The sequence below is a fragment of the Barbus barbus genome (genome assembly GCF_936440315.1).
Source record: "Barbus barbus genome assembly, chromosome: 2".
Lineage (NCBI taxonomy): Eukaryota > Metazoa > Chordata > Actinopteri > Cypriniformes > Cyprinidae > Barbus > Barbus barbus.
In genome coordinates, this window is record NC_136730.1 from 29,848,992 (window position 1) to 29,875,836 (window position 26,845).

At 38.3% G+C, this 26,845-nt stretch overlaps 1 pseudogene across 1 annotated transcript in view; it reads right to left on the reverse strand.

Annotated features, from left to right (window-relative positions):
- Positions 1-1,042: 1,042 nt before the first annotated feature.
- Positions 1,043-26,845, reverse strand: part of LOC306881455 (serine/threonine-protein kinase BRSK2-like) — a 105,295-nt pseudogene continuing 79,492 nt past the window's right edge. The window contains exons 8-20 of the transcript in view: positions 24,575-24,721; positions 21,775-21,806; positions 20,607-20,771; positions 19,798-19,895; positions 18,278-18,428; positions 17,636-17,693; positions 16,023-16,083; positions 12,873-13,530; positions 10,441-10,489; positions 8,559-8,682; positions 7,527-7,707; positions 6,771-6,860; positions 1,043-1,242 (exon numbers count right to left, since the gene is read on the reverse strand). The product of the transcript in view is annotated as a serine/threonine-protein kinase BRSK2-like (transcript). The remainder of the gene's footprint in view (positions 1,243-6,770; positions 6,861-7,526; positions 7,708-8,558; positions 8,683-10,440; positions 10,490-12,872; positions 13,531-16,022; positions 16,084-17,635; positions 17,694-18,277; positions 18,429-19,797; positions 19,896-20,606; positions 20,772-21,774; positions 21,807-24,574; positions 24,722-26,845) is intronic.

Sequence of the window (26,845 nt, forward strand, 5' to 3'; positions counted from 1 at the left end):
TCATCAAAGCAATGTCACTGATAGACATTTGTTACATAAGGAATATTTTCAGTCTGTACAACAGAATAGATCATTTACTGTGACCCCCCCTCCCCCTCCCACCCCATGTGTCTCAGTCCACGAGCCACCCCAAAAGTTCATCCCCACCATTTTTCAAATAGGATCTCCAAATCTTGTACAGCAATGACACTGAGTCCATAAAATGTTTTAAATTCTCATTTCACAAAGAAAGACTACATTGAAAAGAATACAATCCAACAACAGTCCTCGAGGGCAACTCCTCAAACACGTGCGTTATGATATCCAGAGTTCTTTCGCCATTTGTCCTTTTGTAACGATGTCCTGTATGTACGTCTGTGTGTTTGTGTCTGTGTGTGCATTTGCAGAGAACGGGGAGGAAAGACGACGAGCAAGGATAAAGAAATGTATGTTTAAATAAAAAGATGAATTGTGGGTTAGCTTTGTGGTAAGAATTCATAAACATCTTTATTTTAAGGCTTCACTCCAAATCCTTGGACATGTGTGGCTGTATGTACAGTAGCTGCAGGAGGAAGGAGTTGAGGAATAGGTTGGCGCTCTTGTTGGTGTTTGGGTGTTTAGATGCATCAGAATGAGGAGTTTCCCTCAGCTGCTTGTACTGAACTTCCTGTGTAATGTGCCCTCCATCAATGTGCCATACATGAATCTTGTGCAAGAGCAGGACTTGGGGCTTTAAAACGTTTTCTGGATAATTCCTGGTAGCAGAAATAAATAAAGGCATCATAAAGCAGAATATAACGAGACACCGTGAAGAACAAACAACACTGGAGAGAAAAAAAAAAAAATACAAAATAGGCGTGTGTCTGTATGAGCCTTTTGTAAAGTGTCGGGTCAGTACATACAGTACTTCAATATTCATTCCATTATATAAAACTTTGTAGAGGCTTGGTTAAAACCAACTCGAGTCAACAACATCCTTTCACCATGACTGGATTCTTTTCTTTTGTTTATTTTATTTTATTGTATTTTATTTTAAAACTAGTATCTAGTATTTCTCCTGGTTTTAAGGCTGTTCCTGTGTCCCAACTGATGGTGCCATCTTGGCTTTGTCTTGGCCAGATGGACATTTGGAGTCATTAGGCTCAGGCTCATGTCTCTTGCTGTTGGCATGCTTGGGCGTGCCGGGCGGATGGGACACCTGCCCGTTCTTCTCGTCTGAAAAGAGCTGTTTAATTACGTCAAAGAAGTTACTCAATGGGCTGCCTGGGTGCACAAACGGGAGAAGAGGAGAAGAACAAGAAAACAAGAGAGAGAGAGACAGAGAACAAATACATGAACAATGAGGATCACAGACGAGGCAAGGTGAGATGATGAGAGGCAGGACGAGACTGCATTAACTGGAGACAATAAGCCATGTATCAGAACACACTGACACGGATACAGCACACATCTGCAGGCATGTTTGACATTACAGCTGAATTACTGGTCAAAGGTTTTATTGTGGTAGTGAGTATCTGTGGCTGAGCAGTCTCCATCTGATCTGTGATCTTCACTGAATGGAATGGAAAGGAAAGGAAAGAGATGTGATAATGTTGATTCATTGAAAAGAAATTAAAGGTATATGGCCAATGACTTGTCCTTAATTAGACATCAAACCTCAAATTCAGGATGCATATCCCAAATTGTGTGTGTATATACATCAGTGAAGACTTCAGCAAATACTGTAAGCTATTTAATATAAATTAGGGGTGTAAAAATGCATCGGTACACCTGACAATGAAAATCGTCTGATTGATTCACTTGAAAGAAACAATTATATGCGAATTGGACTACTCCGGTCATGCTGTGTTTTTTATAAAGAACCGGCTCATGAGAACCATTCATTATAGAATCTATAGAACTTGTATTTTTTGACTTAAAATAACTTGTTTACGAGAACAAACTCTTTTTTTTCCCCCAATGTTTTTTGGACTACATTGCTCATGCTGTATGTTTTTGATTCAGTTAACAGAACTGGTTCAGAGGAAACATTTGTTAGCCAATCTGACTTCTCTGGTCATGCACTATTATTTTGATTCACCTAAAATAATCAGTTTATAAGCTTCATTCAATCGTAATTCTGACTATACTGGTTGCACTGTATGTATTTGATTTACTAAAATTAACTTATTTATACAAGTCATTTGTTTGGGAATCGAACTACATGGGTCTCTTAAAAGAACCAGTTAATAAGCTTCATTCGTGAATTGGATTATACTGGATGCACTGTATTTTTGTCCAACTTAAAAGAACCAGTTCATAACAACCATTTGTTCACAAATTGGACTACACTGGTCATGCTGTGTGTTTTTGACTCACTTAAACAAACCTGTTCATGAGAATCATTAGTTTGCATATCTAACAACACTAGTCACGGTATACATTATATAATAATAATCATTTGTTCAGGAATCAGACTACACTGTTTGCACTGTATGTATCTGAATCACTTAAAAGAACAGGTTCATGAGAATCATTCATTTAAAAATCAGACGACACTGGTCACGCTCTATGTTTCTGATTCACATAAAAGAACTGGTCCATGAAAATAATTCCTTCAAATCAAACTACACACTGTATGTTGAAAGATCAGGTTCAATCATTCATTTGCCAATCTGACTACACTGGTAATGCTGTATGTTTTTGATTCAAAGAACTGGTTTATAATAGCCGTTTGCTCAGGAATTGGACAACACTTTGCACCATATGTTAGTGACCGTATAAATGTTGCTTAAAAAAAATTTGAAATCAATGCAGTCTTGAACAAATTTCATGATTTAGTAAAGATATATAAAATCATTGTCAGAGCATATATTTACACCCTGGTACATATACAGCTAAATATATTCATGCTAAATTCATCATTTCTGATTCAAATCAAAGGTCACAAATTAAATCTCATAAAATGGATTGAAATGTAGTGGTACAAATTGTTGCAGATTCTGAATACACTTGACAGTCGGCCCAGAAGGATTAACTACTCACCCTATTTGACACTAACACAGGCTTGCAAACCATCACCACTTTTTCCAATTTCATAAGTGACTGAGCAGCAGCGGCCCGATAGCACAAGCTGTAACATGGCAGACAATGGCCTATGTGAACACTAGAGTAGATTGCTTTAGTTCCAGAGCTTGTCTCCGAGTCTCTCAATGCAATCTGGACTCCTCTCAACATCATGACAGAAAGCTCGAAACAGCCGCTTCCCTAGAAGACAGGCTGCTTTGCTATAGCCTAAGAGACTCTCAAAGAGACATGACAGCTGTGGCAGCTTTGAGACACACAGGACACTGCTTCAGCATTTCTGCTATGAGCCATTACAAATGTTCATCTCAGTTTAGATTTATGCTGGGTAAACTATTGCAGACACAGAAAACGACCAGTACGGCATGGCTATTTTTCCTCTAACGGGGCATGTGCTGAGCTCAGGCGAAATGGCTCTGGGCTAAAGACAATGGATTTATGTCTCACCCGCATTAATAATTTGTAGCTACAATATTCCTGAATTTAACCTGAATTTAAGTCAATCTGAAATGACATAACATTAAGATCCACAGCTATGGAATCTAATAATCCTGATAAAGTAAGAAAGCAGCTGAAATGGCAAATACATTTAAGGCTTTATTGTGTATGTTAGTGAGATTGCATGTCAAATAATGGCTAATAATTACTGTATTCCTTTAAAATGACTATTAATCCAATAGCAAACACATACCAGACTTCACTGTTGCCTGTTTTAATACTCATATTGTATTTATAGGGCTCTACACAAGTAGGTCATGCTGAGAAAACTAGTCCCGTTAGGATTCTGCCCCTCATTATACAGCGATTCTTCAGATGATTACTTCTACTGTAAAAGTCCCAAATGATCAACATGAAAGAAATGTTTAGAGAAAAGAGGTGCTGAGAAACATGCTAACATAAAAGCTCAGACATATTCTTCAAATAAAAAACCTGGTTTAACAGATTCATAGGCGCTGCTGATTAAATGTTTAAATTAACAAGCCCTTTCACCAAAGTGATTCAGATGCAACAATTGACCCACAAAAACAAAGTAAAATGATGCAAGAATTGAATGCAGAGAGAAAAACAACATGAAGAATGTATGAAGTGTTTTCACTCTAGAGAATTTAAACTTTCATGGATTCTCCTAGCAAGTGAGTTCATGCACACACACTCACACACACACACATCTCTGCATATTTCAAATTTAAAGGGATAGTTAATCCAAAATTGCAATTTATGTCATCAATCACTCACCCTCAAACCCATAAGACTTCATTCATTCATTTTCAAAATACAAATGAAGATATGTTTATGAAAACCTGTGCAAAAAAATCTCTAATGAATCAAAAGTACAAAAAGGGGTAATTCCTATGAATCAAGGAGTTTATTACAACTCTTCTGAAGAGACACAAAAGCCTAAATCAAATCTGTTCTTGTCTGTGTGAATCTGTGTCTCTTCTTTTTTTACAGTAGTTTTTATTGCATGGACCAAAAGGAGAGGGTGTTATTAAAATATCTTGATTTGTGTTTTAAAGATCAACTAAAGTCTTATAGGATTAGAATGACATGCGGGTGAGTAAATGATGATAGAAATGTCATTTTTGGGTGAACTATCCCTTTAAAGGGCCTCTGTGTTTAAGTGCCACGCATTAGACAGCGTGTGTATGATAAAGTGATGTACACTGTGGCAAAAGAGTTAAAATAGACCTCTTACCACCATTTGAATGCTTTCCTGTCAAAGGAACATGACATATTACTTTAACATGTCCAATCAAATCAAATAATTAGCCTAAAATGACATTCTCAATGCACCCCATTGACTTTACAGTAACAACATGAACTCAGTGATTCAACCTCCTTGCACAGATGTTTATTACGTGGCCACATCTGTTGAGAGTGAAGCATGCTGGTGCTCAGTGCTGTGCAGGTCTGCTCACGGTCAGTGAGGACACTCAAGCTCTCATGCCCATTCACTCAACAGCCGTGGGAGAGCAGGGGGTGAAGGGCAAAGCCAGGGGAAGGGAAGGGTGTGATTGACAGGGTGAGAGGATGGCACATCTTTAAAGCTACATGATCCTGATAACAGCTCTTTTCTTTAAGACAGTCCAAATGCACAATATGAATATAATTACATATCACGTTTTAGGAATATTTTTGGAATAAGGCACTGAGAGAGGGGGGGTTTGTTTGAAATGTCATACTATCATACTAACAGGCTACTATTTTTTGAAGTATGCAGAATGTAGGTTATACTGTGCACAATAATTTTCTGTATGAAACATGACAGAATACATGGATGACCTGTTTGCCAAAATATAAAGATGCAGTACCTTCAAGAGTAATGAATGAATACTAGCAAATTACCAGTATATTGTACACTGCCTATTCTTTTGAAAAGACGAACGTGAAACAGAAAGCATTGAAGCTGGAATACAGTACATGACTTGCCTTTATTTTTACCCTGATTTTCAGTTAGTCAACACTAGTTTCTCAAAGTCAGAGCTAGTCTGCAGATTTGAGCTGACAGATTTAACAAAAAAATCTGAAAATAGCGTATTATGGGGCACAGGCTCTGATGTTTTAGCTTCTGACAATGATTCAGTCAAAGGACAACAGGCATTTATATTTTGAGTCAGTTTTAAAATACATGCAACAAGGTGCATGTTTCTGCATGAGTTTGTTGTGTTCCGAACTACTCAAAAAAGTCCTGCGTATGATGGCTAGTTTTTATTTTTAACCATTTACAAAGCTGACAGTTCTGATAAGATATTAAAGGTTGTGTAGTGTATTCCAGCATTTATGTAGCTCTAAACATTACAGGCAGTGATTAAATTGTTATTTTGCATTTCTAAACTAAATAAACTGTGTATATGTGTATATACAACCTAGATTCCCTTTGTGTATCCAATGCACTGGATTTGGAAGTCATCCAGGTATTTTATGCACATGGAAAATGTGCATAAAAAATGTGCACAGTAGACATAATGCAGAATGATATCATGGTATTATGAAACGCCAAACTCCCTTTTCTGTATTACTCAGTGATATTGCTTTTGGACAGTAAGGATTTGGGGCTGTCCAGCAGAGGGAGCTGTAACAGGCTCTTCACCATGTGCACAAGCAACCATGTGAGAAGACAGGCAGAGGATTTCTCTGTTCTTTCATTTCATCATCTCCAGCAGGAACCACAGTCTAGCCCATCACATTTCTGCTCGTAGAATGAACAATTTGAAGCCACACTGATTTACTTGGGACACAGGTTTGATTTAGATATCAGCAAGAAATTTCCTGGGTATGTACATAAACCCTTGTTAATACACGCGAGTGTGCTCTAGCATGCTCTGTGTGTGAGTGTGTGTGTGTGACTGCTAAGGAGAGTGTGTGCATGTGTGCCAGTGCCTTGCAATGCAATTCTGTGCAATGTGCTCTGATAAGGTCAAACATGTATTTCCAGCACCTTTAGATAAGACATCACATCCGACATTAATGGAACAGTGAATACATTGCATCTAGAGAAGTTCATTTTCATATTAACAATCTGATGGCCTGAAAATGTCTTTGAAACCACCTCTAACAACCATATTAAACACTGGAAAGACTCGTTTGACCTTGATGGGTGTGTGCAGCGTTCAGTACACTGCAAGGGTGGGCTAGGCGCCATGCATGTTCAGGATGCTGTGTAAGAGAGCAGAAAGAGAGCGAGAGCCAGAGAAAGAGGTGCATCAGTGGAGTGATTGGCCACTCACCAGACAGCTGCTGGACACCAGGCTGGTCATGTGTACTTAACAACTGAGCCTGAATCGTCTCCACCACCCGTTTGAAGCGTCGGCTGGGACCTGCCAGGGACACACACACACACCCATATAAATGTTTTGCAATGATCCTGTACAAACTGGTACATGCGTGTCTTTTGAAATGAATGTACATTTATGCTGACACATCCTGGGTTTATTCCCCCTAGCGGCTGCCTCATAAAGTCTAATGGCATGAGCCTGATTTTTATGGTGCTTTCGGAGTTTATGACACGTGCACACACACGCACTTTAAAATGTGTGACTTTAAGAACAAGATTCAATGCCCTTTGTGTAGCCGAGAGAGCGGAAAAAAGCGAGGGGGGGGGGGGGTGAAAATCGAGGGACGGGGTTTGCAGTAATGGCACCAGCAGCGTGGGATCTTTTTGGATTGTCCTTTGTAACACAGCAGGTTGAAAATGCATAGTGATTACCAGGAGGCAAAAAGGCCTCTTTTAGTTAAATTTTTTCCATTACCCCCTCGAGCAGTCGGTCTATTTTCAGAGTCTTCGTAAGAGAGGGGGAGTGTAATGGAGGAGGGGATGGCTTGCGGAATGAGAGAGAGGAAGAGAAAAAAATTATCTTACCACTGCGAAAGACAAAAGTTCAACATCATCAACCAGCCTCTCCATCACCCACACACACATATCCCTGTGTGTTTCTATTGGCTGCATGACATCAAAATGGGCTTCTCACTGTCGGCATGGTTACCTGAGAGCAGTGTGAAAGTGACAGAGTAGATGCCGTTCTCCTTGGTGGCAGCCGTGCTTTCGGTGTAGGTAATGTCCACCTGGAACTTCACTGGTTTTTGGAACACGGTGGGGCCGGCCGTGGATTTGTATTCTGCCCGGAAACTCGTCTGAGACACCACACTGTGGCTGAGGCTGGGAATCTGAGAGAAAAATGAACATTGTGTAATTATTTAGCCTTTTGGTGTCTCCCAAAAGGTTTTATCTTTCTGAATCATGTCCGTTTTTTCACATAGTAAGCGTCAAAACCTTTTCTATGTTTTATACCATTCTGATGAAGTTAAAATTCTTTAATAAATAATAAAAATCAACAAAAAAAATGTCCAAAGAGCACCAGAGGGACCAGGAGTATTACTTGTATCTTTAGAAACCGACGACTTTCTTTCTTCAAAAGGTACATTTTCAAGAATATCCTGGACATTCCTTTTAATATAATGACAATATACCTGCAGGAGACCTAGGGTTGTCAAGTTCCAAAATGACAGAAGAAAAAAGTCTTTAAAAGTGGTCCATATGACTTGCGTGCAACATATTTGGGGTTTCTGAAGTCATATGTTTTATGCGAGTGAATGAAATTTGTTAATCACTGAAAATCTTGACATCCATCCTAGCTCTCTTTCATTCATTCATGAGTTAAATGACATCAGATTTGCCAATGATTCTTAATTTTGAATCAGATATTTTCAATCACTCAGTTAATACAGTTCACAAAACTGGTCTGAATGATTTGTTCAATTCAGCTCAATGATTTGTTCGTAGAGCTTAACAGCCCACTAGAGCAGAAGATTATCAGTGAATAACTTCAATATGGGTCTGTTGTCACACAGAGCAATTGCTTGGTTTTAGAAGATTTTGAATATAGCATACAAGTCTGACACTTCTGATTTTATGAAACTTAAAAGCTTCCCGATATAGCAAGAAAAGTCAAACAGGTTTGGAACGAGATGAGGGTGAGTAAATGATGACAGAATTCACATACTCATTGGAGACTTACAGAGAGAAAGGCGTGCACAATATCTGCTTTGATGGAGCTCAGAGGCTTGTCCCAAATCACCACAAAAATCTGCTCCTCCTTTTCGAGGTTAATAAAATTTCCAAACCAAGATTTTTTGGCAAGTCTGTGAAAAAGAAAAGCATGATTGAACAAGATAACACAATACATACAAACATTACTGAAGTCACATACTGTGCATGAATCAAGTTTACGTCTCATTGCGTGCCGTTACAGACAGAACATACTGCAATGAGAACTGACATTTCTTCACAAATGTTGACTAACATTTGCATAAATCTAAACAACACATATTTTGCTCTTCATATACACCATATCATCAATTTAAATGTTTGGGGTTAGTAAGGTTGTTTTTTATGTTTTTGAAAGAAGTGTCTAATGTTCACCAAGGCTGCATTTATTTGATCAAATATGCAGTAAAAACAATAATATTGTGAAACATTTAAAACCAATGTTTTCTGTTTTAAAATGTAATTTAATTCTGTAATGGAAAACTGAATTTTCAGCATCATTACTCCAGTCTTCAGTGTCACATGATCCTTCTGAAATCATTATAATATGCTGTTTTGGTTCTGAAGAAACATTTCCTATTATTATTATCAATGGTGAAAACAGTTTTTTTTTTTTTTGGTGGAACCCAAGATTAATGAAATAACAGTTCAATAGACAAGCTTTTTTTTTTTTTATATATATATAAATCTTTTGTAATCTTATAAATGTCTTTACTATCTCTTTTGATCATTTTTAATGCATTCATGTTGAATAAAAGTAAATTCTTACTGATCCCAAACTTCTGAAATGTAGTGTATATATTTATAGTGTATATAACTTCACCAATAGAGAAGCTAGCAGACCATTTTCAGACCATCAAACGATGGTGTCTCTTAGACACAGCAAGAAATGAAAACATATATGACTTAGAAAGGTGACATTGTGTGGCTGTCAAACAATTCAAACCTTACATAATATATGACCAAATGCTGTGCAGCACCATACAAATCTCCAAAAAATGAGTTCAATGAAATCAATTTTATTCTTCTTTTCATTATGTTATTATTCATTTTTTCTTTTAATGTACACGTTGAATTTAAAATTTGGGAGTTAACACAGAGATATTGGTAAACTAGATTAACATGACATGGGTTTGTAATGATCCATGATTTGCTGACAACTGAAAGGACTGAAAAGTTGAAAAGTTTGAAAACATTTCATGACAAAAGCCTGTGTGTAGGTTTGAATGCTGGCATATGGCTCATTTCTCAACCCTGCTTGAAATCGCAGAGATTTTACCACAGTCAGTGACTATCAAGGCCATCTTTGAGCCAGCCCAACATATTGTGACACTCTCTCACCGAGAACTTAACAAAACAACAGCAAAATAAGAGGAAACACCCCAGAAGAAAGTTTCCACTGTGCTGCTACTTTGCGTGCCTGTGAAGCTAAGTGGAACTAAAACACTGAATTATTCATGACGAACTATTCCCTGATAATGTCTTCAGCAACAAACTAGGCTAATGGGACCAGGAACAGTGTTTGGACCACCACATTAACTTTAGCTGCAGAGTTTTCACAGCGCCTTTCAAATTATAATAAAATTTGGAGAAAAAGTAAGTATAAAGAGCAAAAGTTAAGTGTCTTAATTAAGAAAGCTTTAATTGAGTGTTGGTGATTTAACTCTCAACAGCTCAGGTTAATTCAAAAGGTGATACATTTAGCCCCACATCTAGTAGAATAATGAGTACTGAACTAACATTTATTTTAATTCAATTATAATTGAGTATTATTTTAATGTTTCTTTCACACTATGGGATTTCATAAAATTGCATATTTTACTTGGTTGTCTTCGAAAATTGCTAATACTTACTCGGGGGAAGACTCTGGTGTTAGGCTGGACATTTCCTCTTGTGTGGGAACTGGAAAGAGACAAAGCGAACAAGCCTCAGTGGAATTAGCATCATACTCTATATCCTGAGAGAATAGACATTCACAACCTGAGGAGGGGAATGCTGATTAACCACAGCTAATTACTCCAAACCTGCAGAGATTAAGAGTAATTCAACCCCCCTTCTATCAGCTCATCTGATCCTCTTCCCAGTAGAAGAGGGAACGAGGAACAGCTGGAGGTGAAGGGAGATGCTTGTGCAGTTTTCATTATCATTACTAGATATATCAGCATATAAAGCTGATAATGGAGTATCATTGAGTTTATTACCCAGCGATCTGTAAAATCAGTCTTTAGAGAATATCCCTGGCTAAGAGGGGAACGTCAACCTAAAACTCTAATGAAAAAGGATTAGCAAGCATCGTTCTTTCACCTAAATGCTTTTTACTATATTCAGTGCACAGCATAAATGAGTATTATGTATCATTATCATTATGTATTTTCTTAATGATCACTAATATAATTCATGGAAAGATGGCAAAATTTAAATGTATTAAACATACTTAATAAAAACGACAAAATATATGCCAATATTTTCTGTAAGATATGTAAATTAGCCAATTTTGTTTAAATGAAGGATTGCAGAAATGGGTACACCCTAGATTTAATTCAGCAAATGTACAATATCCTAGTACTTAGAATGTCCTCCAGAACTTTAAGTATACTGCTCTGACCCTTCTTGGCACTGAGTGTACAGGTTCATGACAAATTTTCACATCTGTCCTGTTTAACTCCTGGAGGACGACCTCCTTAAATGCTCTGGTCTTTAATGGCAAGTTTTGCTCAGCTCGTCTCCACAGAATCCCCCACAACTGATCAAGAGCGTTAAGACTGAGTTAAATACATGTCCACTGAAGGATTTTCACTTTGGGAGAATGAATATCTTCTTTGCCATGCTGAAAAAAAGCCCAATAATGCAGGGAATGAGGGAAGGGTAGCATCTTCTCTTTCAAGTTTTTGTATTCCATCACACAGTAGTGTGTGAATTCATGACACCGTTGATAAAGCACAACTCCCTCACACCTTCAGCACTCATTCTTCCCTGTATAAAAGCTTTACTACCACTGAATGTCACTGTGGGTACCAAGCACTTCTCACTGTACTCCTCCTCTAGCAACACCAGAACATTTTGGATGCTTTTGGATCCGAAATGATTGACTTGGTCTCTTGTGACCAGAGTATGGATTCCCAGAAGTCTCTATTTTGTAAATATGGGCCTTAGAAGAGGTTAAATGAGTTTATTTTGCTTTGGCTACAGTAGGTAATTCTAGTGGTGACAACAACCATGCATGTCACTTCTGCAGGCTGCGTCATACTCTGTGAGATAAAATGTCAGTCTTTTCATAGCTTTTGCTGGCTCTGAGACACTTGCTAGTTAATGTTATTTCTCCTGCTCTTTTTCTAGCAAAAATTCACTCATCACTAAATGAAAACTTAAAGTGAAGACCTGATTATTTCAGGAGACTTGTCACAAGCCCATTGTTTTTGAATGTCTATATTTCTGCTATATTTTCACACTTAAAACAATAATTTGGTATTCCTTTTGTACCATTGTCCTCTTTTATGCTAAGGAATAAGTCACCTGGGAGTTCTCTCCCAAGTGGTTCCACTGCTGCCAGCATTAAGTCTGAGTATGAATCAGTGGGCTATGTAACACTTTTAATTGTCAGGAAATTACTGGTCTTTAAAAGTTTTGGTTCAATATACTCACCTGTTGATCAAAAATAGCTATATATTATATAATAAATAATAAACCTATACAAATTATAATAAACCTATACAAATGTTTTTTTAGTAACTTTCAGGAGGGTGTACTAATTTTTTCAACAACCTTTTATCACTTTGATAAGAAAATCTTATTTTGCTGAATAATTTTGACATTCTTCTTTGGTAATTGATAAAGCAGGTTTGTTGGAACATTATATCTCCAAAGAACCCTAACATGTCATCTAAGTATAGAGTAATTGCTGAATTTGTTAAGTATTAGAGGGGGTGTACTCATTTATGCTGTGCACTCTATGTACATAGGCTATGGTGCTTTATTTTACACCTGATCCTGCATATCATTGATTTAGAGCCATATAAAATGAGGGTTTTATAAGGGATGCATAATAATTGGTACCATTAGACATCTTGTAATTCATTATTTAATTGTGCATGCAATACGTTTTTTTCTTTTTTGCCATTTTTACTTTTAGATTAACCTTAACATTAACTGATACAGTTGACGTTAAAATATAGTTAAAATAATAACAATTCTGTCATCATTTTCTTATCCTCATGTTGCTGCAAACCTGTATTACTTTGTTTCTTCTGTGGAACAAACTTTGAGATGTCTCCAGCACTGCTGGTACCTTGTAGTTTCCTGCGATGGAAGCGTGGTGAGCCAAGGAAGCTGTTCTTAATGGAGTTGAGGCGTGTTCTCCACGGCATGCCTCCAATGGAGGGGCTGGGGGGTGGTGTGGGGCTAGGGGTCCCCGCTGGGCTCTCCTTAGGCGTGTGCACCGGCGTTCCTTTCGGAGTTGGCAATGGGCTGCCCCTGGGGGAGGGGTGGGGCGTAACCTGTATGGTGGGGATAGATTTGCCGTTGTGGTCAGTCCCGGCCAGCGGGTGAAGGTGGTGAAGCCGGATGGGTGAAAGGGGCGAAAGGGGAACGGAGAGCTTGGGCGGCACCGTGAGCGGTGGCCGGCGCACTTTCGGGCTGCCGGGCATTGGTGGGGGCAGGGGTTGGCAGGGCGTAGACGGTTCCGACTTGGCCGCAGATGGCACGGCCGTCGTGTTAGGGAGCGGGTTGGACCTAGTGGCCTGAAGGGGCTTGTCTGCAATTTTGGGCTTGGCTGGAAGGGTCTGGGTTTTGTTGTTGGGCTGATGGGCAACTGTCTTTGGTTGAAAGGTTTTGGGGGAGTGGGGGCCTGTGCCGTTCACCCGGCACACAGGCGCGTGGGTGGGGCTGTGGTTGGGCGACTGCGTGAGTTCTGCGGATTGTGGAGGAACAGCGAACCGCCGCATGGGCTGTAAGAGCGCATACACAGAGCCAGCAGCATAAAAAGAGCCAACACAGCCCATACACACAACACACGGCCCCGTAGTTAACAGGCATTATGGCGCAGACGCACACACACACCGACACCAAACATGAAAAGATGGCCAACAAGCCACCGGTGATGAGAAGTGAGGGAGGAAGTGCAGAAAGAAAGAAAGAAAGAAAAAAAACATGCCATTAGCACAACCAGGCAACAAGACAGTGGAAATAAAATATTCTCAAATCAGTGTTCCCAAAACAAACCAAAATCAGCAACAGAAATTAGCAACAAAAAAGCTCTGGGTTGTTGTTGGGATGAAAATAAAAGAGGTGTTGTCAGCACTGACTAAGCAAGCAGGAAATTTGTGCAAGGCTTTGCTGTAAAAGGACGCTATTGTCAGAATACCTCATATAGTTTGAACTAATCATCATAAATTAGGTAGAAATGACATAAAGGTGATACAGACATATATACTGCCTCAGTTAATGAGTTTTTCAAGACAATAGCGCCACACTATCAAAATGGCTAGTGGAAATAAGTGCAGTTGACCATTAAACAGAGCATAGAGTACAATGCTGCTGTTGGAGGTATGATATGAGGATGCTGTTTGACAGATGACGCTAATAATAATAATAATTGGGTCAGAAACGGGATTTATTCAAAACAGGCCACTAAAAGTAAAGAGTGTGATTACAATCAGCAAAGTGAAAGCTCATCAAACATATTGTAAAACATCAAAGAAATACAATGGAGTGTTAACTGTACCAGCCGCAACCATAGCACGGCATAAAGAAGAGCACGAATGCAATAAAATGGATTTTTAAAGCTCTTTCATACCGCAGGGAAGATTCTTCCATGACAAACCTTTAAGTCTGTGTCTGAGCAGTAAAATTAATCTCAGATGAGCTGTATCAAGGAGTTCTTCACAGACTAATTCAAATTACTTCCACCAAGCCTGTTCTCTACGTGAGCCATTTTCATCAGTGAAAGGGTAGAACATTTCAAACTGCAGAATATTTGATCAGGTCGGATTCGGAATTGACTTTGGGATGAATCCTGCTGGGAATTCCTTGATGTAACTCAAGGACTGCATATTGAGAGGTCTTAGTAGTGGATTTGTAATCGGTTAGCCTCTTTAAACAAATCAACTGTAAACGCTGGCTATATCCAGGCTTCACTGTTAGTAAGGAACCAGGGATTTTCAAGGGATTTTAACAAGCCATTAGTGACTTGGGCATAGATTAGCAGTAATTATGCTAAGAATGGTAGACTGATTGGGCTAGAAGTAGTGGTTCGATGGGGGCAGACAGCAATGCTGCTGCAGCATTTCAGCTTATAGGTAATATAGGATTGGCAATCTTGTTTAACAAAGCTAACAATATATAGAATTAGCATTAATGCTCCATCATCACTAACACTTCTCAGAAATAATCTTTAATGTTGCATTATGCCAGTGGTCTTCAAGAACCCACTTGGTGGATAGAAAGACAGAAAAAGGTCCCCTTTTTACATATTTTATCAAATTTAGTGTTGCACTTTAAACATGTCCTATAATCACTTGGGCATGGTACCATATTAATGCATTAAAATATTTTTATAGACATACATTACCATTCAAAAATTTGGGGTTGGTAAGATTTCTTAATGTTTTTGAAAGGTGCTCACCAAAGCTGCTTTTATTTGATAAAAAGGTGAAATAATATTGCAAATTAAAATAACTGATTTATATTTGAATATATTTTAAAATGTAATTTACTTTACTTACTTTTACTTTTGTCATTTAGCAGACGCTTTTGTCCAAAGCGACTTACAAATAAGAAAAAGTAACTAAAACTAAAAAGTTACAACTCTATAAATACTATCTACCCACATATTTAAGAAAATAAAGAAATTAAATAAAATTAACACATGCATATAACAACAACATTTCAATAATAAACATATCAATGAAAAAATTTAATAAAAAGCTACTACTATCCCTTGCCGGTGTCCCTGCCCGGTGGAGTCGCACGGTAGAGTCGATGGTCTTTACACTCTTTACTTTTTTACTTTTGTCATCAAAATTCAATTTAATGTCATTCAATTTACTCCTTGAATTTTCGGCATCACTCCAGTCTTAGTGTCACGTGATCCTTCAGAAATCATTCATTTACTGTCACTTTTGACCAATTCAATGCATTCTTGTTGCATAAAAGTATTATTTTTTCTTTCAAAAAATCATACCGACCCCAAACTGTTGAATGATTCCCAACTGTTGAATTTACATACTTTTACAATACCCAGCATTACCACCTGTTGAAGACCCCTGCATTATGCAATCGATGCATGTATTCATGCTGTAGCTCAAACAGATGTGGCATGTGCTATGAAATTCTCATCAATGCATATTCTATAGAAAGAGGCCACACCCGCTGGCTATGGAATTCAACACAACCAGACTCTCTGAGTGAAACAATGTTTTAGTATGGATGGAAGGCTTACCCGAGGACTGCTGAGGGGACTAGTGGACAGACCAGAAGAGGCTCCGCTGATGGACCGGGACCTAAAGTTACACAACATACATAGTAAAGACGTTTCTGCCTCACATACAGTACAGCACACTGTCATACCTCTATAGGAGGTTCAGCATGTCGTGTGGGTGAAAGATGTTTAATAATTGAGCTTATTCCTGGACAGAGACAGCAGTATAACACCAGACCTCTATATTTTACTATAAATCTTGCATTTCTGTTAATTAAATGTCAACTTTCTATGTAGGCCTTTAGGTCTTTTTGTTGATTATGCTATTTTTACATTTTGAGTTGCTATTAAATTTGAGCAATTTATCATTTCTCATCCTAAGGATATAAAAGGTCATCACAACCTTTTATGAGGTTCTGTATTAGGCCCTGAGTTCTTCCGAACTTCATTGTGTATTAGATGGTGAGCTTCAGTAATTCTCCAATAAATGATTGGGATTTAATTGACCGTGGACACAATGGGTTTTGTCATCAAGGCAAATTGAAACAGTAAATCATCCCTAATGGTGTCAACATTCAGACTCACACGATTTGACTCCAGGAAGGATCTGATCCATAAAGGATTTGATCAATTGCATTTGCAAAGGCTACATAGATGAGAATTAACAGCGTCAGGAAGAGAGCTCTTCATGTGTGTAATAAATGACTATGGAATTCATGGGAGGAAAGGACAGGCACTAGAGGACAGTAACTATATGAGCTAATATTTCTACTCTTTAAGCATTGTACAGCATTTGTAAAGATTTTATATGTAGTGCATTGTTAATATGAAGCTATAACTATATTAAGATAACAACTGCTTGTAAAAATGCTGTTTAAAATTGTATAAAAGATGCAGGGGAGCTTTTCGGTTCATTTAAGTCATTACATTTTGAAATGTAAACATGCATAAACATATATTTGATCTATCTAGCCTGTCAGTAAATATTCATTTACCAGTACCTAACCCAGTGCACCTCTATTCAATGCAATGATTAAATTAAAAATAAATAAAGAAAGAAATTAAAGAAATATTCAAGGCCCATTTTATTATCTGGCAGACTAAACAGTCTCAGTGAGTGCAGACGTAAGACAGGATTGTGAAACTCAAGGTCGAAGAAAAACGCTTGAACAGATAAACACAAACAATCGGATAACCTCTGTCTCTCACCTACTGAAAGTGCACACATCACTCTAAGAAAAACAAACATCCAGGGTGAAGGCAAGAGAAGCATGAAGGCAAAACGAGAGCGAGGGGAAGAAATTAACAATTTGGGATCTACCAAGGGACAAAAATGCCAGACAACAAACGAAACATGAAAGGCAAAATAAGGGAGATAAGATGCTTTTGATGTGTGTGGAGGGAGCCAGAGGGCCGCTGCTTTACCAAAACTGAGAGGCCAAACCAGGAGGAAAAAACTTATTTACACGTGCAACCTCCACTTTTTTAACTTCCTTCTCAAGCAAACTAAGCTCTTAAGATCTTAAATGTCAGTGGTTGAAATAACAGGGCAGTGCTCTCTGTGGCATGTTTTGAGTGTTAAAAACCCCACAGCATCTTCGGAACAGAAAAGAAAGCATGGCAGTGGTTTATACCTCTCCTCCTTGCTTTGCAGCATCTGAGATATCCAAGCTTTTACTGAAAACAGATTTACTACAGTAAGAGAGAGTAAAGTTAGAGTAATCATGGAGTTGAGTCAAAGCATCTACACAGGGAAAGGACACAGGGCTGATGAAATGGATCACAATGGACATGGAAAAAATTAAAAGAAATTGTAATAAAATGTCAAAGATACAGAAAAATTAAAGGCACATTAGAAAACCCATTGTTCCCCTTAAAACCACTTTGAGAAGTTAACATTCACCATATGGCACATTCAGCATGCTGCTTTACTAGCTGTGAAACGGATTTTCAGAGAATACTAAAACACTCGGCTTTTGAAATCATTTGCTTTCCCTTTCCAAAGAATTAAGCTGAGCTCATTGATCTTATTTCTTTTACTCTTTATGTGCAATGTAAAATGCATTTCAAAGCTAGTATGCCGTTTCTGATAACTGTGAACATCATTTTGGCAATCCAAAGTTTATTTTAGCTGGGGGGTTTTTTTTTGTCTTAAATTTTCCCTTTCAAGGCTCCACAAAATGTGACATCCTTTCAGCTGTCTTTTACTGTGGCACTCACTGCTCCGATTGTAGATTTTCATAAATAATAGAGGAGCGAGAGATGCGTTGCTGTACCTCTGTCCGTGTTGTGCCATGTCAATGGCACGTCTCACAGGAACAGGAGATCCGCCTTCTGTCACGCTCAGCACCTCCATAGACTTGCGCTCTGGCCTCCTCTTGTTGTGCCTCGTCAAGAGTGGAGAGTCCACTCGCTTCCTGGGAGGATCTGGAGAAACCAGCATATGATCAATTCAATGATCCATAACACATGAAAACAGCCCATTAAGCCTGTAGGGTTCATAATTGGAAAAAAAATCGAAGCGTGAATCTTTTTTCATGGTCTCTCAGCTCTTCAAAGCATGTAAATCCCCGTAAGATTATTTTTTTTATAAGAAATTAATACTTTTATTCAGCAAGGATGCCTTAAATCAATAAAAGTGAGGGTAAACACATTTATAATTTTACGAAAGATTTTTTAAATAAATTATGTTCTTTTAAACTTTCTATTCATCAAAAAATCTTGAAAAAAAATAGTTTCCACAAAATATTAAGCAGCACAAGCAATTTCATTATTGATAATAATTAGAAACGTTTCTTAAGCACTAAATTAGAAGGTTTTCTGAAAAATAATGTGACAAGGAAGACTAATGAGTATTGGCTGTTAAAAATATATTGTCATCAAGAAATAAGTGAAATTTTAAAATCTATTTAAAGAGGACAAAAAGGTATTTTAAATTGTAATATTTAACAGTATTACGTTTTTTAACTGTATTTTGTTCAAATAAACACGAGTTCATCTGAGGTAGCATTCAGTTGCTGCTATGTTTACATTGCACAATGGATCGGCGACAGGAGGTTACACAATGCATGACTTTACAATAGGAAGAATCACGACGACTCTGTCTATTCTGCAAACTATGATTCATATAACTCCTCCCAAACTTCCCGCTGCCCTGTATCTTGCTCTTTCATTGGCTATAGGTCATCGCAGATGTATTTTTCAGTCAGAACTCATTTCATACAGCAGGATTTTGAATCGCCAACAGGTCCAGATATTTAGCATGCCAAATATTTCACGTCATTGGCAATTCTCAAAGATTGCGTCTTTGATCATTCACACTGCATGATTGTCGCCCCCGTGAACGAGCATCGATTTGCCTCAGATTTCGAGCATTTGTCAGCGATTTTGTGCAGAGTGATCGTGCAGAGTGAACTCTGCATTAGTGGGCATCAGAAATATTTCTCACAAACATTAAAAAATCTTAAACTACAAACTTTTGAATAGTAGTGTAAATTAAAAGAAAATCTGTTTTTACCCCACTGACTTTAATAATGAGTGTCTTTAGTTTTTACTGCATATGATTCATCAGTAAACAAATTGTTCGATAGAAAACTATGATTTTGTGATCTTTCAACAAAATGTTTTTTATGACTTTTAAATCTTTTGTTTTCACTAGTTCTCCAAGGATGTGTGGGTGAAGAAATTATGTCACATCACAGAGCTGTTGTGAATGCCATTTCATGTTGTATTTAAGTATGAAATACAAACGAACAGATTTAGTACAAAACAGACAAACTGATTGAATCATTCTTACCAATTTCAGTTCTGGGTGGTAGATTCTGATCCTCATGGCTGGGATATCTCTCCTTACGGTCCAGCAGGAGGAAGTAGATCATCTTTTCCTGGTTATCACTGGAGGTCGAGAAGGCACGGAGAAATAAAATGCGTGTGTGGTCAAGACAGGTGTCTGATATACAGTACAATCTCCAGAATAATCCTCAGCTCAGGCTAATTAACCTCATTAGTTAAAGAGCAAAGAGTAGTATGCACCTCATTCCCAGAGAGCTAAAAGACATCCTGCGGAGATCACAGGATATCTCGTATTTCATTAATGATGCAAGAAGACATAAAATATCCGAAAAGAGTCTGGGCGAGTTCAAAAAGTCTTCAAATTCTCCCAGCAAGAGGCTTTATGTTCAATTTTTCTGCCTCGGACCACACAGCGGGAAGTAAATATGACCGGTCTTTGCTGCAGGCGCCATCTGAATTGTTTAAATGCTGGGCAAGAGAAGAGACCGCAATGTTTTAGGAGGGAACACCCAGGCCATCTATCAGTGGGGCTAACGAAGTTGATCGCGCACAGTGGAGCGTGTGGGCGGTAATTGTGCAAAGTACGGGAGATGACAGATGAGCGGGAAGGAATGGGCTTCTCTAATAGCCCGCAGCCAAGATGCTGTACTGCGTGTTTACTAACCCTAAGAAACATGGATGTAAAATAATAATACCCTCACATATGGTCTCCAAAAGCAAAAGCAGTCAGTCTTGTCTAATCACAGGCAATAAAACTTTGGTATCAGGGGAAACAACCTTACTGAGGTGAGCGTCTCGTTCTTAGTTACTCACTCGTCTGACAGCAGGTCTTTCATCAGTTTGTTCTTGTCCCGGAAGCAGCCCAGCGAGTGCATGCTTTCCAGCACATCTGGGTCGATGTCCTCAGTGGAGGGTAGCGTGCGGATCGCCACTTTCCGTGGCACCGGTTGTTCTGGTTCTGGCTCGTTCTTCCCTCCTCTGAATAGAAGATCAAGAACAAGAGCATGTGAATAATCTAGTGTTCTTGTTTATTTTTCATTAATTGAGCACAGATGGTAATCGCCTCTGGCGTGTTCTAGGATCCTTGCTGGTGGTATAAGTCACAAACAGCTCCACATGCAATCTGCGCCCACAGAAAGCTCTGGAGATTTAAAATGCCCATCATCTGCAAATGAACCACCTCCCTATGTGTTTGTTTGTTAAATATTTTGGTAAAATTGATTAACGCTTTCTTCTACCAGACTGTAGTAGGCTCTCTGTTCAAATTAACACATTAATTAAAACATTATTATATTTAAATCCATTCAGAATAGTTTAGCCGATTTTTGAGTTGAGATAATATAAAAAAGTCCACAGACACAGTTTGGACCCAGTAGAATTATTATAATGTATGAAAATTGAAATGAAAACTTGCCAAGTAACATCACCAGGTAAAACTGAAACTAAAATAAAATACATTTTCCTGACTCAAAAACAAAATTAAATTAAATTAAAAGTTGTAGTTTTTGATGCACAATATATTATAAAACTTGAAACCTTTACAACCCACCTGCATTAAACATGAAAGTGCCTCTAGACAATAATAACACAAGACCACACTGATAAATTATTTACTTACACCAGTTGTTAGATTAGAAAACATTCAAATTAAACTACACTCAATAGAATACTAATACAATACTAATACAAAATTTTGGATACTGGAGAAATGCGTGTTTAAAAATGAAACAGTTCAAGACAAAAACAAGGCATTGCTTATGGGGACAAAAACATTGAGTGAAGCCAGCCCGCTAAAGCTTAAGGATCTTCTCCAAACACACACACAGTCACAGACACATACACACGCACACGCACACACACATTGCTGTCATATCATTACTTACACACATTACTTTAAACGACATGTACAGACACAAACACCGACAGATACTGAGCAAAAGCAGCCACAGGACGACAGACAAAAAGTGAAGTTTATACTCACATGTACCATGTGTGCTTCTGTATCTGTTCTAACTGTAAAGAGAGGAAAACACGAGCCAAACCATTATTCATCCATTAACCGAGCCAAACAACAGAGACAGCAGAGCATGACAATAAAAGCAATGAATCCATCTGAACATCAGGCAGTTTCCTGCTGGCCGTCTCTGAACATCAGGCAGTTTCCTGCTGGCCGTCTCTAATCTCTCTCTCGTCACATCCTTTGATCTCCCTGGGTTTAACGTGTGGAAGCTACAAAGACATGTCCATTTCAGCAGCTAATTAAAGCTGTGGCCCGCCGAACAAGAACAACAGCCTTAACGGCAGCAGCCCCATCAGAGTGAATGGTTTTTGTGCCTGTTCACGTAATACTGTACCAGCAGGAATTAACTGAAATCAGTCTCTATAGTTGTTAGCAAGAGATGTGTGTCTTTTCAGGAGCTATAAACATTCAGCACTTGACCTTATCAAGAAACTGTGAGGAATGACACACTGAACTGGAATGTTCAAACAAATACTTGCTTGCAGCTGAGACTAAAAATAATTTTACGGTCACACTTTAGAATAGGTAACACTTGTTAACTATTAACTACGACTTTTCCCTCAATACATTATTAATTTGCTGCTTATTAATAATTAGTAAGGTAGTTGTTAAGCTTAGGTATTGGGTAGGATTTGGGATGTAGAACAAGGTCATGTAGAATAAGGCATTAATATGTGCTTAGTTAGCACTAATACATGGCTAATATCAGAATCAGAATCAGAAAGAGCTTTATTGCCAAGTGTGTTTGCACACACAAGGAATTTGTCTTGGTGTTATGAGCTTCCAGTACAGAAAGTACAAACATAGTGCAGACAACATATAATTAAGGTGTTAAAGAACACTAATGAAGAGAATATACAATAATTAAGAATAAAAATAGTAATAAAAATAAAAATAAAAATATACAGAAAAGAGACTTGACCATAGACAGAACTGTGAATGTGCATGTGTCCTATGTACGGATGAAGGTTTGATGAGTTATTTACAGATGTACAGTACCGGGGTGTGTTATGTGTTGTTCAGGTGGTATACGGCCTGGGGGAAAAAACTGTTCTTGTGTCTGGCTGTTCTGGTGCTCAGTGATCTGTAGCGCCGGCCAGAGGGCAACAGTACAAAGAGAGAGTGAGCTGGGTGTGAGGGGTCCAGAGTGACTTTCTTAGCCCTTTTCCTCACTCTGGAGGTGTAAAGTTCTTTTTAAAGTTCCTTATTACTATATTCTAGTAATATTCATGCTAATAAGCAACTAATAAATGTAACCGTAAAATAAAGTGTTACCAATTTTACTTTATGGCGATGACATTTTTATTTTTTTTTAATCACTGTATAGTTACACTATTGCACTTTTTTATAACACTTTTGCACACGTATTTCAGTTCAAAAACTGTTGTCATATTCACTAGCCACCTGTAATTCCGTTTTCAGTGCACATTTCTATGTAAATTAGGCTTACTGTAGCTATTTTTCACAAAAGTTACCACAATTGAAGTGATGTAGAAGGCTGGCAGGAAATGCAATTTTATTTAAAATAGTGATTCTGAACCACGGGACCAGGGCCCACTAGAGGGCCTCAGCAAAATTTCAATGGGCTCTTAAGATGACTTAAATTGATTTAAAATAAGACAAAACAAGCATGAAAACAAGCAAAAAAGATTTAGAACCACTTATTAAAAAGATGTTTTTGCACATTTTCTATCGATGATGGCAGCAGTAATTAATCAAAAAAGGATGAAATGATTGCGATCGGCAATATAACAGCAAGAATTGCAGTTAAATTGTGCCATACAAACTGTATTTAGAACAGATTTGTGGGCCTTTAAATTCCTTTAGAGAATCAGGTGCTACAACAAAACGGTGCAAGAAGCTGGTGCCATCATTCTTTGTGAACTCCCACTGAATGTGTGCTGACAGTGTTTAAGAAACAATGATGACACATTGTCCAGATGTCTGTAAAACTGTAGAACTTTTAGTACTCTGCAATGCTCTATTGGATTGTTTTAATTGGATCTATAAGATAATCTTTCAAACTGGCAATAAGGCAGTATCAACTTCCTTCCCACTCTGGAATCATACAAAAGATCTCTTTTATATAACTGACAAACCGCACAGGAAATGGGCTATGTTTGGATCCTTCCTAGGAGAGCGCTATTGTTTTCAATCACTGAGAGATGTGGGCAGTGAAGACAGCTATCTGTTTTCTCTGGAAAGCAAAAAAGGAAACTGGAGCATTTCAAAGGGTTGGTATAAGGACAAGCTAATAAACCTCTCGTCACTCCAGCATGTTACAGGAAAAGGGGGGGGGGGGTCTCTCTGAAGCAGAACAATGAAAATAGTAGCTGAGGGAGAAGAGCAGAGAGACGAGGAGACCATGAAAGAGAGAAAGAAAGAGATAGACAGAAGCACAGACACTCAAGCTTTTTGAAGCTAATGTGTGAGATCCGGACAGACAGACTGGTTGGATTAGTTCTGCTGTGTGTTGACCTGAAGTGACAGCTCAAAAGCAGAAAAGCTCTCAGACCCATAACACTTATTAGAAATCAGCTTAATATACTATATATGTCTGTGGAACTGAGCAGCCAACCAGCATATGTAAACAGCGTAGTGCACATGTAACGCTGTCTCCACCTATGGTTCCTTAGGCCACATGAGCCACTTAAGAGATAAATCATCTCTCTTTTTTTCAGGTATCAGTTTTTACAAGGTTTGAATGATGATATTATGAGATAAAACTGTAAATATGAGCGTGACGATGCTGGACACCGACCGTGAGTCGTTTGGTGGCGTCCACCTCGATCATCCCCCTTAGGAGGTTTTGGCAGTCTGGAGGAATGAAATGGGGCATGTGAAAGACCCCGAGCTTCACTTTCTCCAGCAAGTTCCTCAGGTTATCGTCGTCGAATGGCAAAGCACCCTGACAGAGAGAAATATTACATGTCAGTACTATAATCAATCATTGTGCGGGATAAATAGTGATCTGACCAACTTTGGGGTCTCTAGAACCAACTCTATAGCGCCACCACCAGTTCAAAAATTCAACATTTAAATGGTAATAACTCCTGAACCCCTTGTTCTAGAAAAATGACACTTAGTACACCTGATTGCTCTCTTCATGCTCATCACATTCAATAGCTTACATTAAGACTCCACCCATGACAGTAGCGGCCATTTTGAAAAGTACAGTATTCAGTCTTTTTGCTACTCCTCCTTCAAAATTGATTCAATTCTTCCCAAAATTGGCTCAGATGAACTTTGGACTGAGCTGCACAGACATCACTAAACAGAATTTTTTTTATTTTTCTTTGTTCAAAAGTTATGATTCTGTGAACTTAACTAGGTTGACCCAAAATTGGTTCAGAGGCTGTATCTCGGCCAAACTTTGATCAATCGAAATGAAACTTGGTACGCTTCATCAACCCCATAATCTGAGGGTCCATGCCAAAGTTGGGAACAGCGCCACCTATGGGTCATGAGATACCAAAAATTCCCATTTTCGCTTATAACTTTTGAACAGTCAGTCAGAAAATTATAAGGATGTCAATTTTGCTAGGATTGGTTGAACCACATGTCCATTTTGAAATTTGTAGAGTAAGTTACAAGCTAAACAATTACCCTTCTGTTTAATGTGACTTTTCAGCTATCGAATTAACCATAAGGTGCGTTACAATTAACTTTACTTTATGTGTTACGCTGCTTAAAATACTAAATAACTTTTTTGTCAGCCCATTCTCACATCTAAACCTCTCCTCGGCAACCTGTCAAATGTGCACGACCGAGTGGCGCACTCTGCTAAGACGCTGGCCCCGAACCTTTCAGGTCGTGGGTCCGAATCTCGGTTGGCACAAGCCCAGACTGCAAGATGTCCTGTGACCAGAAGCGGTGCAAACATTGCTTTTGTTCCAGACGTTGGATCCTCTGTTCGTGTTCGTCTTGAATCAGAAGCGTGTGTTTGTTCGTTCTCATCCCAACTTCTGTTCAATTTTGAACTTCTGTGCTTCTGAACCTATCTGTTTTTTCTATGTACGTTCTATTTCTGCTTTTTACGTTCTTCCCGCTCTGTGCCGCGCTGTGGGCCATTCGCGGGCTTGGCCCCGGTAATCGCTGCTTGCAATTAATGCATTAATGAAAAGAGCAGGAATTATTTGATATATAATGTTTTGTAACAATGTAACAGTCTTTACTGTCACTTCTAATCAATTAGATGCATCATTGCTGAATAAAAGTATTAACTGAATATAATATTACCACATCATTAAAAAATTATTAAAATAAATAAAATACGTTGTAATCATGTTCTCTCTTGAGAGTTGGGATTACAGGGGGGAAATTTATATGGATTTTCTGGATTTATATCTAAACAAATAATGGGAGAATTGAAGGAATAGGAGTGATAAATGCTTTGATAAAAAATAAAACATCCCCACCATATTTTAGAGAGTTTATGAAGGATATCTACGCAGGAAGTAGGACGCAAAATAAATAAAGAAAAGGCTGGCATAGAGAGATGATTGTGCTTTGATAATTAGCTTTGTTTTGTGCCAGATAAACTTCATAATTTTCACATCAGAGAGACCCATTAGGGCCCCTGACACTACTGAGATGTCAGCGCTTGATAAATGACACAGAAAATTCACAAGCATGACTGACGACAGGGCCACGTAATAGATGATATAATCTAGCAAAAACTAGCAAAGTAGAGAGATGATAAACAAAAAAGGATGCATAATGCATCTCTAATGAAAGGTCTTTGAGCACTGAAAGATCAAAGAACAGGTTCCTGGGATACACAGAAATAATTTGATTGTTTTGTGAATAGGATGCAGTAATAATGGAGCACACAAACACAAAAGAGAAAAGGGAAACAATTGGCTTTTCAATTTCACTGGGGCAAATGGTTCTTCTGGGTTGGGATTGTGTCGGGCTCATGGTCTTGAACAGTAATTGATCAAGTTAATAAATTTGCTGGAAACAGTCTCTGTCTTTTGTTTATATGAAGTACTGGTCAAATGTCTGGACACATTACTATTTTTTATGTTTT